At 45.0% G+C, this 20,704-nt stretch overlaps 2 protein-coding genes across 3 annotated transcripts in view; one reads left to right on the top strand and one right to left on the bottom strand.

The window, feature by feature from the left end:
* ECHDC3 (enoyl-CoA hydratase domain containing 3) overlaps positions 1–20,704 on the bottom strand; it is a 46,662-nt gene that overhangs the window by 13,737 nt on the left and 12,221 nt on the right. The window lies entirely within an intron of this gene.
* USP6NL (USP6 N-terminal like) overlaps positions 7,374–20,704 on the top strand; it is a 239,015-nt gene continuing 225,684 nt past the window's right edge. The window contains exon 1 of the mRNA XM_050936840.1: positions 7,374–7,391. The gene's annotated coding sequence lies outside the window, so the exon portion shown is untranslated. The remainder of the gene's footprint in view (positions 7,392–20,704) is intronic.

Here is a 20,704-nt window from a genome sequence, read left to right as displayed (position 1 = left end):
AGTACACCAGGGGGGTTCTCAAACTGGGGGGTCAAGACCCCTCAGGGGTCATGAGGTTATTATGTGGGGGGCTGCGAGCTATCAGCCTCCACCCCAAAACCTGTTTTGCCTCCAGTATTTATAATGGTGTTAAAAAGTAGTTTTAATTTATAAGGGGGGGTTGCACTCAGAGGCTTGCTGTGTGAAAGGGGTCACCACTACAAAAGTTTGAGAATCACTGCAGTACAGGATTTGGAACCATTATTTTGCAGATGCTTAATGTGTCAGGGAGGATGTTGTTCAGGTCACTCTTCATCAGTGGGCAGCATTCATGCAGAAGGAATTACTCTTCCCTCTTTAGAATAGAGTTCTGCAGTTCTTTATACCCTCAGCAAAACTGCTGGATCTGTCACATTCTGATTTTATGGGAGCTGGGGATTTAGGTCTAAATCTGCATCAGTAAATTGTCTTAAATGGCCTTTTGATAATGGGCAATGATCGGTTTTGGGGCTGATGCTGATCATCCTGAACCAGTGGGGAAGAAATACTAATTTCTGAAAATTTTGTTTTAATTTGCAGATTGGAGTAATATTGTCTGTCTCTAGCACCATCTAGCTGAAGTTCTGAAGGAACTTTAAACATCTTAATTAAGACTCACAGCCACTTTGTGAGGCAGCTACTCAGCAGTCTGATTATGTATTGTGCTTGTACAGAGGGGGAAACTGAAGCATGGAGATGCAGTGGCTTTCCAGAGATCACATGATTTGATAGCAGAATAGGGAATAGAAGAAAATCAGAAGTCCTGCCCCCCAGTTTTCTGTGCACTAGCCAAAGACCAGGATCCGATAAAGCAGGAATGGGCAAACTTTTTGGCCCAAGGGCCATATCTGGGTATGGAAATTGTATGGGGGGCCATGAATGCTCACAAAAATGCGGGCTGGGGTGCAGGAGGGGGTGAGGGCTCTGGGGTGGGGCTGGAAATTAGGAGTCCAGAGGTGTGGAAAGGGGCTCCGGGTTGGGGCTGGGGGTTGGGGTGCAGGTGTGTGTGTGAGGGCTCTGGCTGGGCATGCAGGCTCTGGGGTGGGGATGGGGGGTTGGGGGTGCAGGAGGGTGCTTCAGACTGGGACTGAGGGATTCGGAGGGCTAGAGGGGGATCAGGACTGGGGCAGGAGGTGGGGGCATGGGAGGTGGTCAGAGGTGCAGGCTCCGGGTGGCACTTACCTCAATCAGCTCCTGGAAGCAGTGGCATGTCCTCCCTCCGTCTCCTACGTGGAGGCATGACCAGGTGGCTCCACACACTGCCCCGTCCGCAGGTGCCACTCCTGAGCTCCCATTGGCCATGGTTCCCAGCCAATGGGAGCTGTGAGGGCAGCGTGTGGAGCCCCCGGCTGCCCCTACGCGTAGGAGCCTGAGGGGGGACATGCTGCTGCTTCCAGTAGCTGCGTGGAGCCATGGCATGTGCGGAGCAAGCCCCCAACCCCACTCCCTGACTGGAGCACCGGACCGGGGCAAGCCCCAGACCCTGCTTCCTGGCCCAAGCTCGAGGGCCATATTAAAACATCTGAAGGGCCGGATGTGGCCCCCAGGCCATAGTTTGCCCATCCTTGCCATAAGGAGTCACTTATGAAAAGAATAAGACTTGAAAGAGAAAAATGATGGTTCTCAAGTTAAGGAGTGTGGAAGGGACCAAATAACCTCACTGCTCCTATGACATAGAATTGAGTAGATCAAACCCAATGGGTCGCACTGGTACAATGTGTACACTAGCCAATTCATTACAATAGTTATCATTGCTCCTTCCATTCAAAGAGCTCAAAGACATTAATTGTTACAACATTCCTGTGCGCTGTAGATTCAATAAATGTTAACCATCCCCGCTTTACTGAGGGGGACATTCAAAGTTCAAAGATAGAAGTTAAGTAACTTTCCTAAGCTCACCCAGCAAATCAGTGACAGAGCCAGAGGTAAAATGCAGATTTCCTGACTCAGAGTCCTGTGTTTGTAGTACTCTCCTGAAATGCCCTGGCAGAGCTGGAGGGGGATGGAGTAGGGGGCTGCAATAGTCTTCACCCACATCACTCCCTGCTAAACTTCATGGGGAGGAGTGTTGGAGCTGGTGGGCTTCTAGCACCTTTCTTAGAAGGGTGACACACAAAAAGCAGAGAATCATCACTTGCAGTTCAGCAGAATGCACACAGTAGTGCCAATCCCAAAGGTTCAAAAATCATGAGTCAGACCCCGCAAAATCCTGAGATTAAAAAAACATTACACTGTGGTTTTTGGCCTGTCCTTAGGTTGTTGAGCTCTCTCTGCTCATCCCCAGTGTGTGTATGACAATCGGTGCTGCCCACCCTCCCCTATTTATTGGGTGAAGTGATTTGCAGGAGCTCTCACCCTCACATCTGCTCAGCACCCCAGGCCCCAGATCATCAATTCTGTCCCCTGCCCCCACAACTTCCCTTCTGCTCCTCCCAGGATTCTTCACCCCCTTTCCAGGCCTTGGGGAGCTACAGCAGGGTCCTCTCTCCCACTTCCGGGTTGGGGCGGACAGCTCCAGGGGCTCTTCATCCCCTCTTCTCAGACCACAGGAGGGGAGGTGGGAGTGGAGGTGCCCTGAGATGCTGGACTTCCTGCTCCCTCCTTCCCCCTCCCCTCCTGTGAGTATAGTGTCAGCTCCGCTTGCTTCCTTCAGCAGCTCTGATTGGCTTCTTTAACCCAGATGGTGGGCACTGGGGGGAAAGCAGCCCATTAAAGGAGGTGCCCCCCAGGCAGGGCTGAAATACTCTATTAAAAAAAAAGGGCTGGAGCTTCTAGCCTCATTGCCAGGGAGTCAGCCCTGACTGAAATCTCACTGCTGGTGGAAAAATTGTTTCCTCCATTGAGGAGCCCAGAGACCCTGACATTATAGGGACTAAAACTTCAGAAAGTACGGTAGGAAGTGGCCCAGGGAGATGGAGTGAGTGGTATCTCCTACCTGTGTAAGGCCAATGTGTTGCCGCTGGATTCCCCGCTGACCCAGTGTTGGACCACTACACCACTGTTAGGGCCTTGGGTTGGGACCCAGTGGAGTCAGGTGGGCCTGGGTCCCCCTACCCTGGCAGCCACCCCCCACTTTGGTGGCGGCCCCCTGGATCTGACCCCTAGGCCACACAGCCCTGCTTTCAAGGGCTGCCATATGGACCCCGGTTCCTAGGCTGCCGCTCTGACTCTGGCCATTGAGCCATACTGTCTTGAGTCCCAGAATGGTCTAGTAGAGTGTAACCGTGGTGTCACCACACCCACAATCCACCTTAAAGGGGGATGCAGTGTGCATAAATCACCACAGGTAGGCAGCCAACAAGGCAGTGCTGATCAGCTGGGAAAGATGCTATTGTACACAGAGCACACTGGCATTATGCATTCCACTCCCTGTTCAGCAATGTTCTTACACCTCCATAGATTTCCATCCTCATCCACAATCACACCAGCTCACCCCAGGCCCCCTGCCACATGTTAAGAGAAAATGCTGAACATTATAAATGTTTTATACACAAGTATGTCTCTATTATCTATACGTTACCTTGGTGATTGGTACAGTAGAAATAATGTATAAAGATATATACAACAACCAGATATGTGTGTTGCGGATATGAATTTTTGCTCCCATTCCATTGCCTGATCAAACAATCCTCCCCAGTTTTGCTAGTCTGGCTCCGATCTTGTAAAGCAGTGGTACTCAGCCTTTCCAGACAGTACCCCTTTCAGGAGTCTGATTTGTCTTGCATACCCTATTTTTACCATATAATTATAACATAAATTTGGAATATCAATATTGTACTTACGTTTCAGTGTATAGTATATAGAGCAGTATAATCAAGTTATTGTCTGTATGAAATTTTAGTTTGTACTGACTTTGCTGGTGCTTTTTATGCAGACTGTTGTAAAACTAGGCTAATATCTAGATGAGTTGATACTGTGTACTTCTTGGAAGACCTCTGCGTACCCCAGGGGTACATGTACCCCTGGTTGGGAACCACTGTTGTGAAGTACCTACAGATGTCTAGAATAAGAGCCTGATTTTCAGAGGTACCTACTGAATACCCAGAGCTCCCATAGACTTTAGTTTTCGTTGTGGGTGCTTGTAATGCCTGGTGGCTGTGGCGTGCTAGGGGGGCAGTTCAGAGCAGTAATTAAGCGTGCCCCGCTGGTTAGGTAGCTGGAAGGTTGATCAGTATCAGCAGCTGTCTGGGACAACGGTTGGAGTTCTCACTAGGGTTAGTAACAAGAAGATTCAATCCAAGGAGCCGGGTCAGCGGGTTAAAAAGGCAAAGTTGGGTGAAGTGGCAAGGCAGGGTCAGGCAAGGCAGCAAGGCAGTCTAAGCAGTGACCAGCAGGCAATGGTCTATTGTTCAGACAACATCTTCTCGCTGTCTGTCATCCAATCAGGAGCCTGGGGTGTGGCTTGTGTGCATCTGCAGGCCTTTAACCCTAAGATGTTGTTTAGGGGCAGTACTTCACAGGGCCGCCCAGGGTCAGAGCAAGTGAGGCAATTTGCCCCAGGCCCTGGGCCCCGCAGGGGCCACCGTGAGAGTTTTTCGGGGCCCCTGGAGCAGGGTCCTTCACTTGCTCCGGGGGCCCCGGAAATCTCTCACAGGGCCCGGGCCTCCTGAACATCTTCCGGTCCAGGTCTTCAGCGGTTTAAGGAGGGAGACATGGAATAGAGCGTGAACCTTAAGGCAGTAGGCAAATTGAAGTTTGAAGGTTACTGGGTTGATTTGCCTGCAGCCCTGGTAGAGTACTGATGGTCCAGTTTATGTATGGGTCACTGGTCTTCAGTTTCATGGCCAATAGTCATATCTTTAATCCTACTTCAAATATAGGGCCCTCTGGATGGTGATGGTCAGCATGAGGTTTGTACTCTGTCTTGGCCGCATCTAGGTTTTTTTTCAACTCTTCCCATGTTTGGTGGATTTGACAAACCAGGTCTGAAGCTGTGAGTGCTGTGAGTAGTGCAGGGTGAAAACAGGGAAGCCATAATCTGCGCAAAAAAAAAACAAAAAAAAAAAGAGAGAGAGAAAAAAGAGCTGATCTTGGCCGAGGCGTGGTCTGCATTGTTGTATGCAAATTCTGTGTGTAGAAGCAGTCAGGCCCAGTTATTTGGGTGGTAGTTTGTGAAGCATTGCAGGTATGGTTCCAATATCTGGTTCAGTCTTTCTGATTGACCATTGATTTGTGGATGGTAGGCAGTCAATGCATGGAGATGCACCTCTAGAAGGTGGAACACTTTCCGCTAAAACCAAGATTTTTGGGAACCCCAGGTTAGGGCTTTACCAGAGCACAGGTATTCTAGATTTTTGTGATCAGTGAACACCTGAATTGGGTGTCTGGCTCCTTCTAGATAATGCCTCCAGGTCTCGAAAGCTGCTTTGATGGCAAGTAGTTCCCTGTAAGTTGCACGCTTGGGTGCCTGTGCAGGAGAGACTCAAGAGTCCACCCAGCTGATTAGCAGAGTGCATAGCAGGCAGCATGTGTTCAGGGCCCCTCTACCCACATTGCTCTGTCCTGCAGCTGCTCCTGGGACCATCCTGGGGGCGGGAAGAGGAGAGGGAGTGCTGATGTCAGGATGTCCCTCTCTTCCCGCCTCTGTACCCCATCTCCGCAGAGCAGGGCAGAAGGGACAGCCTGGCTCAGGAGGACTTGGAGCTGCTGCAATCTGAGGTCTGAATGGTGAGTGACTGAGTGCCTTTAAAGAGACAGTGCACTGTTTCTGAGATTTCCCCAGCAGCCATCTCACAGTCTCTCTTCTCCTCCCCATGTACCCCATCTTCATACAGCAAGGGAGGGGAGACAACAGGGCTCAGGACAGAGCAGGAGAGCTTTCAATGAGTGTCTTAAAGAGACAGCGTATGGCTTTCCCCAGCAGCTAGCGTGCACACACACACTGTCTCTTTCATACTCACTTCCCAACACATACTTGTATTATTGTTGTTACTTCCTAGTACTTCCAGCAATGCACATATATTCTGTCATTTTAGTCTTTCAAAGTGTGTTATTTTAGTGTTTTGACTGTTCTATGCATTTCATAATTTTTATTTCTCTTACACTTAAATTTAATTCTTTAAGTAGTGAGTTGTAAAATTCCTAACCTGTCCTGGAGTAATTATCCCTATGGTAACTTAAATAAATAAATAAATAAATAAATAAAATATCTAGGTTTTTGTTTCTACTGGTGGTGCACATCCGCACATACTTTGGTGCACATAACAAAATTTATTCCGCACATGGATGGAAAAAATTACAGGGAACATAGCCCTTGTCTGAAATTTCATAATTGTGTTTGGCAGGAGAGAACTTGCAGAAATGGAGATGAATTTCTTCGTCGAGTACCTGTTTCTGGGACAGCATCACCCTGCTGCTGACATTGGAAGCATCAGTTTCTAGCATGAACAGGATGTGTGAGGATCCTGTCAGGATCAGGGTCAGGATGTGTGAGGATGGACATGGAAGCGAATGCTCCCTTTAGTTGATTGAAGGCTTCTTGGATTTCAGGCATCGAAGTGAACTTGGTGGTTTTTTTGCAGCAGAGAGGTTTTAGGGACCAGGATTCAGGAGTAACCCCTTATAAAGGATTCATTAAAATTCCCAAACCCAAAGCAGCACTAATTTCTGAAATGCGTCATATTGAACCACTTCCGACTTCCAAGGATCCATGCGTACTCCCTTGCCAGGCAGAATGTAGCCTAAGGATTCTACTGTGGGCTGATAGAAGACACATTTCTCCATCTTAGCATAGGCTGGTCTTCAGAGCAAATTAGGATGTCATCTAAATAGGCGACCACATGGCAATCCAGCATATCCTGTAAGTCATTATTAATTAGATGCTGAAAGGTCCTGGGCAGGTTAGTAAGTCCAAAAGACATCACCAGATATTCCAAGTGGCCATACTGAGTGTGGAAAAGTGGTCTTGCATTCATCCCCTGATCAGATTCTGACTAGATTGTATGCCCCTCTAAGCTGTAACTTGGTGAGTACCCGGGTAGTTCTTACCCGATCCAGGAGCTTTGGGATCGGGGTAGCAGTATTGGTTCTATACTGAGATTTTTATTTAGGGCACAGTAATCCATGTGGAGTCTTAGGGAGCCATCTTTCTTTTTCACGAAGAGGACAGGGGCCTTGGCTGGGGATGTGGAATGCTGGTAAAGCCTTTCTCCAGATTCTTGTGGATGTAGTCCTTAGGGGAAGCTAATACAGGTTCTGAGAGGGAATATATTTGTCCGAATGGAATGTTGGACACAGGCTGGAAGTCGATGGGGCAATCATATTCCCCTTAGGTTGTAGGTGTTATACCTGTGGATTTCATACCCTTTTCAGGTTGGATGGGCCTACAAAGAGACTGAAGCGGTCTGAGCAAACTGTAATGCCTGGTGGCCAAGGTAGGCTAGGGGGCACTGCATAGCCATAGTCAAGTAGGATGTAAGTCAGCTTACATTGACCTAACTCTGTAAGTGTCTACACTAAAATGCAGCTCCCACCAATGTAACTTGCCCACTACACTGACTTAATAGTTCCACCTCCAGGAGACATGTAGCGTTTCAGTTGATGTAGTTAGGTTGAAACAATGTCAATGTAAATACTGCATTGCTTATATTGACTGTTGCTGCCTTTTAGAAGCCGTCCCAGAATGTCCCACACTGACAATTAAATTGGTGCAAGTGCTCCTGGTGAGAATGTGCACTGCCGACAGACATAAGGAGCATAGTGTGGACATGCAAAAGAGATTTAATTATTGTGGTGGCTGTACGTCAACGTAATTTAGGTTGACTTAATTTTGTTGACTTGTCCTAAGACTTTTGGTCATGGTAGTAGTTCAGTGCACTGCGGTGGTGTAGCAGCTGAGGATGCTGTTGGTGGGCTTTGGTTCAATACCAGAGTTCTGATGCTGCTCAGTACTTTTGAAAATCACGCCCCAAGTAATGCTGGTCTAGTTTGTTATAGTTTCCATATGAGTCTAGTGGTTGAAAAGATATATTTACTTAGCCCCTTCCCCAAAGTTTTACAATCTATCTTCTTGGTCTGTGTTTTTTATATTGGATTGCACCCGGCCGGTCCATGGCTGGGAGCAACCACAATACAAATTGTTATTATTAATTAATATTTAATAATTATTACTATTTTCATATGTATTTGAAAAATATCTTCAAAGTAACCAGATGACTAAGAATATCCATATTTCCCATGGGCTAGTCCTCCCACATTCCAGGATGGGTCTGACACTGAGCCTTTCCCACCCCGTCCACGCTAATTTTATTTTCTGATGGGCCTTTTTTCTTCAGCCCCATCTGAGCTGCACTAAAACTTCAGATTTTTAAAACAAAAGGTGATAATCTCCAGCTAAGACCCCCTCATTTTGAATTTGTCGCAAGTGGGTTTTCAAAGTCTCTGCTTCATGTGGCTAAGGCCCTGTATTTTAATTTGCAAGGCATTCAAAATCAACTTAGTAACCTCCCTCAATCAGCCCCAGTTGGAAGCTGCCTTTCTACATTACAGTGAAGAAATTAATCTTTCTCACACAAGATATTGTTTTCTGGGCCCATCTCTGCCAACCCCTTTTCTGTCCGTTTTCAACGGAATATGTTTTTTAGTTTTCTCTTGAATACATCCCTTTTGAGGCAAAAGTGTTTTCAGCTCTCTGGAAGTTCTGTTCTTTTTCACTTTGATTGACAGTCATCACCCTGACATTTCCGTTCCCAGCTGCGCAACCTACCAACTTTTTTTTTTTTGGCCATGATTTCCCCGTCTCATTAAAGAGACCTGCTGCTGTCTTCTGCAGGGAAACACTTCCTGAAGAAGAGCTCTGTGTAGTCTGAAAGCCTGTCTCTCTCATCAGCAGAAGTTGGTCCAAGAAAAGATATGACCTCACCCACCTTATCTGTTTCATTTCCAGGCAGTTTTGCTTTTCATAGTACTCCTCTAGCAGCATTGTAGTTATGGCTGAGCTGGCATTTCCAACAGGAGATGAGTGGTAGCCAGAACTGCAAGCTCCAATAGGGCGTTTCTAATGTTTATTTTTTATTATTTTTCATATAATATAAACTTAGCATGATAAGGGACATTAGGGGACAATCCTTCAGTGTCAGGATGTTACAGAGACTTTGCAGGATATTATCCAATGCTTAGATATATATGTTACTGAATTCAAGTGCATGTAGCTTTAGCATCCAGTATGAGGCCCCACATACCTAGTTAATTCTCATGGAAAATTTATTGTTGGTGAAAACTGACAACTGTGGGGGATCTTGTGGCCTGATTTTCAAAAGAGCTGAACACCCACAAATCCCACTGGGAGCTAAAGGTGCTCAACACCTTTTAAAATCAGCAGAAATCCTCTCTTTAGCCACTGTATCAGTGCAGCATGAGCAGAGATAGAGCAAGGGTCTCCCACAACTAGGGTTATGAGAATATTTCAGTTTCCATGCTTGTGCCTTCAGCTTGATCTGCCAACAAAAGGGCAGAGTAATGTATGGTGCTTTCTGAGATGAAGAACTGGAATAAGACTATGGATCACCTAAACGTCATTAGCCAATAACATTTTTTTGTCATACCGCTCTCCACTTGCTCCTCTTTGTTCAAAGGATTCGTATCGAAAATGTACAGACTGGAGTTTTATTGTATAAAATTTTATACAATGGCATCAGACTGGTAATATTTCCTCTGTCAGCTGTTGTGATGGTGATAGCAACATTAAATAATGTTAATAATTTGGGCTGATATTCCAAGACCCTTAAGGGCTGATATTCCAAGACCCTAGGTGCTTGCTTCTGAAAGACAATGGGATTTGGGCACCTAAACCTCTTAGGCACTGGTGAAAATTCCAGCCTTGGTTGTTATTAAAATATTTTTGTTTATATCCTGGGCACAAAATTTTGTTTAAATTTACTTCACCTGGAAGTGAGACCTGCTCAAATGACTGATGTCATTAAGTGTGGCTGATGGTGACGGAGCTCTGAGGTGATGTTAAATGCCAGCCCTGCCCTTAGTAAAAGGACATTTTAAAGTTATTCTGACTGCTAAATTACAGAGCAGAGTCACTTCAGACTTTCCCAAAAAGACATCCTATGCTAGGGTGACCAGATGTCCTGATTTTATAAGGACAGTCCTGATTTTTAGGTCTTTTTCTTATATAGGCTCCTGTTACCCACCCCCACCCCCATCCCGATTTTTCACATTTGCTGTCTGGTCACCCTATCCTAGCAGTAAGTGACATGATTTTGGTTCTCATCAATGTTTGTCTTTCGTACACACCTAAAGGATTTCAGTACAGCCTTAACCACGAAGTTGCACTTGCTACTAACACCTTTTTAATAAATTCTTCAGCATGGTAGCAGCAGCAAGCACTCTAGCCAAGATCAAACTAGTTCCTTATCTGTTAATAACACTGCCTTTTGTGATTACCCCTGGTGTTCCCTCAGCAAACAAGCTTCTTCACTGCAGCTAGCCATTAGGCATGGCCCTATGAAGCTTCTAGCGTAATTGCCTCTGCAACCCTCAGATCTCTTTCCTTGTCACAGTGTGGCAGCACTTCTCCATTGAAGAGATGCTGCCTACTTTTATTCTCTGCTTCAAGACCAGTTGAATGATCAAAGCTTTTTTGTCACCTGATCTGTCTTCACTGTTCCCTCATTATTTGCTGTTGTTCTCATCGCTTCTTGCTTGCAGCCCTTCCTACCCTCACCCACCTTGTATCAGGTTCTTTTCTTACCCTCTTTCCCATCTCTTCAGCCGTAGAATGTGAATTTTAAAACTTGCATTCCAAAGGCTACAGCATTAGACTTTTCTTATGTACCATTCCATTGTCAGTTTCTCATGCCATGAATGATGGTAGAAATGATAATCTATAGAAGGCTGTAGAAGCAAAGGGTCCAAATTCTGCTCGCTGATCCTCTCCACTGTTCTTACACACGCCAGTGTGTAATTAATTTCAGTGGACATTCAGGGCCTATAGAAAGAGCAGAATATCAGGTCTAGATCCGCTGTGTCTGGTTTTCCTCTATCTTTATATATGAGGAATAACCTCACAGATGTTAAGGAGACTACCCAGACAGTTTAAAACTGCTGTTAAATGAGAGATGAATCGGAGTTGCTGTGTGGATGAGAGTAGAATTTTGCCTGAAATTCTAAATGTTGGAATATCCACTTACAGTTGGAATATCCACTTATCACTTACAGTGCTGTGTTCCAAGTCACTCCTGCAGGCAATAAATTCAACTGCAAAGTTAATCCCCATCATGATACTTCCCACAGACGGTAACTTTTTTCCAGTGGAATATGTTCAATTTGCTGTGCTCTTCTGGTTAGCTTGTTTCCTGTCCTTTGGCCAGTTTCCAGTCCAGCGTGTGCCATTTTTCCTTCCCTCCAACCCCCAAGACTATCCCAGAGATTATACTGTATTAGAATGGGGATTGATTCTTTTTTTAAAGATTGAAATAGGTTTTTGGCCAATAAGGAGATCAGACATAAAAATTACAGGCTGAGTCTTACAGGGAAAAAATACCCAGTGGCTCAAAATTTCTACGGTGGACCCAACAAAAGGCGAAGGTTCAGATCAGATAAAATAGATTAAATTCACTCTTGGTGTGGAGAGTCAGAATAGGTGAAGTCCCCCCACTTAAGCCCTGCATTATGATTGTGGGAGGGAGCTTGCAGATAGAGCAACCCCAGTATATGTGCTTATAAATCATAGGCCTGAGCCAAACACAGTGAAATAATGAGAGTCTTTACATTGATTTCAATGGGCTTTGGATCAGGTCCCATTCATACATTTCTGCAAGGTCCTGTGTTGGCTCCAAGTCAAATAGACTGTTGTGGAAGGATGCTATGGGGCAGGGCAGAGAATGGCTACAGGATCTGTGCTCACATGTTCCATTGGCCCCAGTATTTTGTGCAATTGGCTCGTTGAGTGGAATTACTGCGTTATTTTTCTTTTGTTAGGTTTTACATGTTAAGTGCACAGTGTGTTGGCACCAGTACAAGGAAGGGCTGATGGCTTGATCCCACACAGCTGTGTGATATAGTGGAGAAACGTCCTTTCAATCCATGTGTCAAAGTGTCTGCAGTTCCTGATTTCAGGCAGAGGCAGCATTAACAGACAGAGAGCAAAGAAAGCTCATCTGTATTTAGAGAATTGTAACACACAAAGTTAAAGGGACATTGTTATAATATAAAATTTTATTTTAAGATATCCTTAGTATTGCCTCTCTTCTAACACCCCCCCTCGCTAAAAAACTTTGTTCTAGCCCCACTCACTGCAGTATCACTATTGTAAGCTGTAGTGGTTTGGATCATTACAGTAGAATAATATAAGCCGATTTGTATTAAGAGCTGAGATTATTAATACCGGAAGAATTTGAACATATTACTGGACTTTTCACAAGTTATATTCATGAATTTTTAAGACTCTGCTCACTGTAGGCAGTAGAGATTAGGCTGGTCAGTTTCTTTGTTCATATTCATTTTCACTTTTGCATTCAACTTGTGCAGTGTACTTGTGTTTGGGCTTCCAACATAGCAGGAAAATGTGTGTGCTCACTGATTTACACCTCTTCAACTTCACTGGAGTCAATGGGACAAAATTCCGCCCTGATTTACAACCTGCTCAATCCCACTGACATTAATTTACGATAAATTATTCATCCAATGTGACCTGTAAGGCATGCAAAAGAGAAGGGCTTGGCAGTGTCTCTTTAAAATAACATTGTCTAGCATATCACATACGGTTTGTTTGAAAATCTGGATTACCATGGCTACTTGCATTTCCCCTTCATCAATATTTTATACACCCAGATAAGGGAGAGGAAAAACAAATGCATTACTGGCTAATATTTTATGCAAATTGCACTTTTTTTGTTTTCTTGTGGTTTCATGAATAGTGGGATGAATGAGTCTGCTCTTAGTACATTCTGGAAATGTGAGCATCACAGATGATATTACTGTTTTCAGCAGGATCCTTCAGGGAGATGGATGCATATATTTGGAAAGCTGAGATAACATAAATCTTTTCAAAAAATTAAATGTGACTGTGAAGTTTTTCAGGGACTTGCTGTTTTTCAAGAAAACATAAGTTCAGTATCTCAGGCCATGTCTACATCTAAAATTTTGCAGCGCTGGTTGTTACAGCTGTATTAGTACAGCTGTATAGGGCCAGCGCTGCAGAGTGGCCACACTTACAGCAACCAGCGCTGCAAGTGGTGTTAGATGTGGCCACACTGCAGCGCTGTTGGGCGGCTTCAAGGGAGGTTCGGGGAACGCGAGAGCAAACCACAGGGAAGCTGGTCTCCTTTCCCGGTTTGCTCTCTCGTTCCCCGAACCCCCGAGCAAGCAGGTCTCCTTCCCTGCGGTTTGCAGGGTGGTTCGGCGAACGCGAGAGCAAACCGGGAAAGGAGACCAGCTTCGCCGCGGTTTGCTCTCGCGTTCCCCGAACAAGCAGGTCTCCTTCCCTGCGGTTTGCAGGGTGGTTCGGGGAACGCGAGAGCAAACCGCGGCGAAGCTGGTCTCCTTCCCCGGTTTGCTCTCGCGTTCGCCGAACCACCCAGCAAACCGCAGGGAAGGAGACCTGCTTGTTCGGGGAACGCGAGAGCAAACCGGGGAAGGAGACCAGCTTTGCCGCGGTTTGCTCTCGCGTTCCCGGAACCCCCCTGCAAACCGCAGGGAAGGAGACCTGCTTGCTCGAGGTTCGGGGAACGCGAGAGCAAACCGGGAAAGGAGACCAGCTTCGCCGCGGTTTGCTCTCGCGTTCACCGAACCACCCTGCAAACCGCAGGGAAGGAGACCTGCTTGCTCGGGGTTCGGGGAACGCGAGAGCAAACCGGGGAAGGAGACCAGCTTCGCCGCGGTTTGCTCTCGCGTTCCCCGAACCACCCTGCAAACCGCAGGGAAGGAGACCTGCTTGCTCGGGGTTCGGGGAACGCGAGAGCAAACCGGGGAAGGAGACCAGCTTGATTACCAGAGGCTTCCTCAGGTATGCTGGGATACCTGCTTATTCCACGGAGGTCAAGAAAAGCGCTGGTAAGTGTCTATACTTGATTACCAGCGCTGGATCACCAGCGCTGGATCCTCTACACCCGAGACAAAACGGGAGTACGGCCAGCGCTGCAAACAGGGAGTTGCAGCGCTGGTGGTGCCCTGCAGATGTGTACACCTCCTAAGTTGCAGCGCTGTAACTCCCTCACCAGCGCTGCAACTTTCTGATGTAGACAAGCCCTCACTGTGGCAACAGGGTTTAATCCTAAATGCTAAGAATATAAAGGTTTCTGACTTTTGCAGGCCTTCTGCAAAAATTCTGGCTCTTACTGAAGTCAATGGCAAAAATCTCATTGACTTGGAATGTCATCCAGTCCAACCCCCTGCTTAAAGCAGGACCAATCTGCAGATTTTTACTTCAGTTCCCCAAATGGCCCCCTCAAGGACTGAGCTCACAACCCTGGGTTTAGCAGGCCAATACTCAAACCACTAAGCTATCCCTACCCCCTTGGGGTTAGGATTTCACTTGCTGACTTTATGGACCTGATCTTGCAGTCCTTAAACACTAGTACTTCTAATGAAGCCAGTTTGGGATTCATAAGAATTCCAGGGTCTGTCCATAATGGATATGATGCACTCACTAGTAAACACAGCATAGCTTACTTACCTTTCCTACAGCAGAGTCACAATGATAATAAATTATATTCAGACATCACCTTTCATTAAAAGTTCCCAACGTACTCAGCAAACTGCACAGAGCCATGTAAATACTTAGCATATATTTACACTGGAGCTAAACAGTGTAATTTCCAGCTCAAGTAGACATAACCACACTAAATCTGATCAAGATATCGCAAATGCACTGAAAATAGAAGTGTAGTTACGGCCATGTGAGCAGCAGGTGGGGCTAGCTGCCCCGAGTGTGAGCCCATCTGAAACTCCAGGTACATACTTGGATTGGCTAACCACTCCCTTTGTTAGTGTAAATGTGGCTACACTTCTATTTTTAGTGCACTAGCTTGATCAGAGCTAGCATGGGTATGTCTTCTTGAGTTGGGAATTACATCTTCTAGCTCCAGTGTAGACACACCTTAGATAGGTTTGCACATATAGAGAGACATAATGTAATTTCCTGGCCTTTAGCCCGGGCTCTACTGCTACTTTCTTTTTTTTAAAAAAGGGTTTAGAAGGAGGGAAGGTTATGTAACACAGCCTACATGACAACCACACAGGAAACAGCAGCCTGTTAAAGAATATTGGCCAAAACTGTCAGACTTTGGGGCCTAAAGTGAGGCATCTAAATACTTATTTAAGCACTAGTCCTGTCCATGATGTAAGTTAGAGCAGCTCAAAGCCTGTTTTAAGTTGTGTCTAGCAGCCCATAGCCCCAAGTGGACATTCTGACAACCAGGAATAGCCAGAGCACAGAGACATTCTGGCCTCACTCCTATTTTTCCACCCCCCTTACACCAGCTCCATGTCACTTCAGGATTCCTCCTACATGGAGGGAATTCTGAGATAACTCACTGAGCTGGCTTTCTGTCTGCTTTGCACTGCCAGCGCAAGGACCAGAATCTGTGCCCAGGAATCCCTTTTTTCTTGATGGCTACATTGTGTCAATCATTGATTACACCAGTGTGAACGTTTCTGTTGTGTGAAGAAATAAAGCTTGCGGGCCATATTCTGCTCTCGATTACATGGTTTCAACTTCCATTGATTTATGCAATAGGAGCTGCATCCATGTAACTAAGAGAAGAACTTGGCACTGTTAATGTGTGTCATTGGATCCAGATGGCTCAATGTGGCTCAGCAACAGTTTTCTGTTTTTAGGAACATTCTCTGATTGTGGATAAGAAGGGAGTCTCCTGTCCTTAGCAGAAAGAAAGCTGCTTTTGCCAAAGAATAATCCTCTTCTCCTCACATGCAAACCTGCTTCTCCCCTTTAAATCATTTTTAGACTCTATTGTTGGTACCAAAGTGTTAGTCCAATTTACCGACATGGGCAGAGATTTGTTTTCCTAAGGACAACGTGCAAGCCACATTGTTCTCAACCTCTGTTGGTGATCCATGTTGTGTTTCTATCATAGTTCTTAGACAAATAGTCCCTGACCATAAAAATAAAATAAAGCAGTCCCTGACCTGCAAAGAGAAACCCTCAGAACAGACTAGTTTAAGAGGAAGGTTGATATTTATGTTTTTTAATGTTTAAAGAGAAACCCTGAGACGGGGGTAAGCGTGGGCAATATCCAGTGTGTGTGATATGAGGAATGGAGTGGCAGAGCCATCTGCTTACAAGATATTTGTACAGTAGTATCTGAATACCTTCATTAGCATTTAAGACACTGAGTTATATACACATGCATAATCGTAATCTCAGGCAAAAACAGATTGCACTATGAATATTTTGAAGCATATGTGAAAGTACCAAACTTTACATACATGCATATACATAAAGTATTATAATCACCTGAAGACATTAGCACTTACAAATTATGAATTTTTGTCTGCGGTCAGAATACTGTGAATTGTACACTTGTTAATGGCATGTGTCATCCATCCAGCACATTTCCATTAAAGGTAAACATTTTCTTTTCTATGAGAACAGCCAGTCACAGTGAATGTTTCACGAAGACAAAGATAGATAAAATGCCCATACGCCTGAAAAGAACAAATCAGCCTAATCTAGTTCTGCAAAGGCAGATCCTGTTTTTAGGATATTTAGCAAAGGAACAGCATAAAAGGATGGGCCACCGGGAAGTCGGGGACTTTCCTACCTAATGCAATCTACTGTTTGATATTTGTACAGGCTATGTGTTCTGGTCTCGATGCAATTCAAGGCATTCATTATACTTTCCAAAGCCAATTACTTGAGAGATCACTTCTCTCCATTTATTCCATCATGGCAATTAAGATTCTAGATTTTAAGGCCATTATGATAATCTAGTCTGACCTCCTGCATCACACAGGCCAAAAGAATCACACCCAGCAACATCTGGGTAAGTAATCTCTGAGTATGTTAAATTAGGGTATCCTTGTGATCCCCACCTTCATGGAGCTTGCCCAGAAATCCTGCAGATGCCCACTGATCCACTGTAAACCTGGGATCATCTGTGTTTAAATCCTGTGCCTCTGTTGCAGCTCTGTGTCCCTGGTGGCCTTCACACATTTGTTACTGCCAGCTTGGCTCCATTGGAGATGCGCTACTAGGGCTTCCTATTGGTTGGGTCATCACCATCCAGGGTCCTCTTACTGTGGAGGGGATGCTATAGGAAAAAACACGGAATCTCCATGGAGTTGGAAGGGGAAGAGCATGTATTGATCTGCCCTGCCCCTCCACAAGGTGTGGAGAGACAGTATTACAGAGAGAACTGAGCTCCTTTTCTGCATAGGACGGAGAGTATCCACACATGGATGGTTCTTGCTCCTGTGTGATATCCCCTTAGGAATGATTGGTGTGGTGGTTGATGGGATATAGCTGGCAAGGTTATGACTTTGCATGTGTGAAAAATTACAGTGGAACTCAGATGTCCAACAGTAAAATCATCAAGGAAAGGCTGATATAGCTGGTGTGAGACAGATCTGCACTGTTGTATGAAAACCCATAATGTATTTTAAGGGACAAATGCTGTGTAATTTAATTATCTGGCACAATGGAAATATTAGTCCTGTCAGAATATATTTCTCAGCCCTTTGTGCTATGAAGGGATAGTGGATTAATTTTAGGTGGGAGCCAACATAATGAGCTAACACTCTATTGCTGTTCTCTGCCTTCTCCCAAATGCAATTTTCACCCTTCTTCTTAACAGGAGGAGGAGCAGGGCAGCGGCACTGTGCCTCGTTTGTATCTCTTCAGTCTTATATCTTACATTTGTGATTTTCCTTATCTGGTTATACATTAAATTTGAACTATGGTCAAATCCTCAGCTAGTGTGAATGGGTGCAGACCAGGATCTAGTCTTCTGTACTCAATATTTAAGTATTTCATTGGATTGGAGGGAACTTAAATCAATATTTAGGACTATTTACCAATCAGATGACTTTGCTCACGATGTTCCATTACATTATTTTTCTTTAACGATGGAACTACAGACAGGTCAGACTCACCTCAGTCCCTGGAAAAATCATGAAGCAGGTCTTCAAGGAATCCATTTTGAAGCACTTGGAGGAGAAGTCAACATGGATTCACCAAGGGCAAGTCATGCCTGACCAAGCTGAGTGCCTTCTATGATGAGATAAATGGCTCCGTGGATATGGGGAAAGCGGCTCATGTGATATACCTTGACTTTAGCAAAGCTTTTGATATGGTCTCCCACAGTATTCTTGCCAGCAAGTTAAAGAAGTATGGATTGGATGAATGGACTAGAAGGTGGATAGAAATCTGGCTAGATCGTCGGGCTCAATGGGTAGTGATCAATGGCTTGATGTCTAGATGGCAGCCGATATCAAGCGGAGTGCCCCAGGTTTTGTTCAACATCTTCATTAATGATCTCAATGATGGGATGGATTGCACCCTCAGCAAGTTCGTGGATGACACTAAGTTGGGGGAGAGGTAGATATGCTAGAGGGTAGAAATAGGGTCCAGAGTGACCTAGAAAAATTAGCTAATTGGGCCAAAAGAAATCTGATGAGGTTCAACAAGGACAAGTGCGGAGTCCTGCACTTAGGACAGAAGAATTCCATGCACTGCTACAGGCCGGGGACCGACTGGGTAAGCAGCAGTTCTGCAGAAAAGGACCTCGGGATTACAGTGGACGAGAAGCTGGATATGAATCAGCAGTGTGCCCTTGTTGCCAAGAAGGCTAATGGCATATTGGGCTGCATTAGTAGGAGCACTGCCAGCAGATCGAGGGAAGTGATTATTCCCCTCTATTCGGCGCTGGAGGCCACATCTGGAGAATTGCATCCAGTTTTGGCCTCCTGCACTACAGAAAGGATGTGAACAAATTGGAGAAAGTCAAGCGGAGGTCAATGAAAATGATTAGGGGGCTGGGGCACATGACTTATGAGAGGCTGAGGGAACTGGGCAGAAGAGAATAGTGAGGGGGGATTTGATAGTAGCCTTCAACTACCATCCTAGTGAAATAGTTTTTCCTAATATCCAACCAAAACCTCTCCCATTGCAACTTGAGACCATTGCTTCTTGTTCTATTATCTGCCACCACAGAACAAGAAGCAATGGTCTCAAGTTGCAGAGGGGGAGGTTTAGGTTGGATATTAGGAAAAACTATTTCACTAGGAGGGTGGTGAAGCACTGGAACGGGTTACCTAGGAAGGTGGTGGAATCTCCATCCGTAGAGGTTTTTAAGGCCTGGCTTGACAGAGCCCTGGCTGGGATGATTTAATTGGGGTTGGTCCTGCTTTGAGCAGGGGGTTCGACTCGATGACTTCCTGAGGTCTCTTCCAACCCTAATTTTCTATGACTCTTTGATGATAATAATAATAGTATGCTCCCTTTATTTAGTACCTTTCCTCCAAGGATCTCAAAGTACTTTACAAATACTAGTTAGTTAACCTTCATAGCCTCAGTGAGGTGGATACACAATTGCTTATCTTATCTTCTTTCCCAGCTTTCAGTCTTATTTCCCTTTGAGAATGGAGAACCCAGATACCATCCAATCTGTGGCAATTAAAGGGGAAACAAACACCATGTATTTTAATGGAATAACTATTTTTCCTTTTATTCTTCAATATATTTTACTATATTTCCTCCCAAATTGGAAACTCAGCATGGATACTTTGTTTCAGTTGCTTGCTGCTATACATTTCCCTTGTTTTTAATTGCTTCCTTGTGAGTCTCCGGTTTGTCTGGTTCCATTCATGCCCCAGGAAGAGGTTTCAAGTTTTTAAAGTTCATTTCAGAAAGGTTTCATAATAAGAACTAGGGAAAATAACATAATCTTGCTTTAAAACATTTCCTTCCTCTGTTTTGCTGATGGAATCTAACAATTCATGACCATCTGGCCAGCAACTGGTACAGATTTTGTTTTAAAAGTATTTGTTTCTTTGGTTAGAAGACATAAGAACAACATAAAAACAGCCATACTGGGACAGACCAAAGGTCCATTTAGCCCAGTATCCTGTCTTCCGACCGTGGTCAATGCCAGGTGCCCCAGAGGGAATGAACAGAACAGGTAATCATCAAGCGATCCATCTCGTCGCCCATTCCCAGCTTCTGGCAAACAAAGGCTAGGGACACCATCCCTGCCCATCCTGGCTAATAGCCATTGATGGACCTGTCCTCCATAAACTCATCTAGTTCTTTTTTGAACCCTGTTATAGTCTTGGCCTTCACAACATCCTCTGGCAAGGAGTTTCACAGGTTGACTCTGCGTTGTGTGAAGAAATACTTCCTTTTGTTTTAAACCTATTGATTTCATTTGGTGACCCCTAGTTTGTGTGTTATGAGGAGTAAATAACACTTCCTTATTTACTTTCTCCACACCAGTCATGATTTTATAGACCTCTATCATATCCCCCCTTAGTTGTCTCTTTTCCAAGCTGAAAAGTCCCAGTTTTATTAATCTCTCCTCATATGTCAGCTGTTCCATACCCCTAACCATTTTTGTTTCCCTTTTCTGAACCTTTTCCAATTCCAATATATCTTTTTTGAGATGGGGTGACCACATCTGCATGCAGTACTCAAGATGTGGGCATACCATGGATTTATATAGAGGCAATATGCTATTTTCTGTATTATCTATCCTTTTCTTAATGATTCCCAACATTGTTA

The sequence above is a fragment of the Gopherus flavomarginatus genome, chromosome 1 (genome assembly GCF_025201925.1).
Source record: "Gopherus flavomarginatus isolate rGopFla2 chromosome 1, rGopFla2.mat.asm, whole genome shotgun sequence".
NCBI lineage: Eukaryota > Metazoa > Chordata > Testudines > Testudinidae > Gopherus > Gopherus flavomarginatus.
This window is presented reverse-complemented; position numbering and strand designations above follow the sequence as displayed.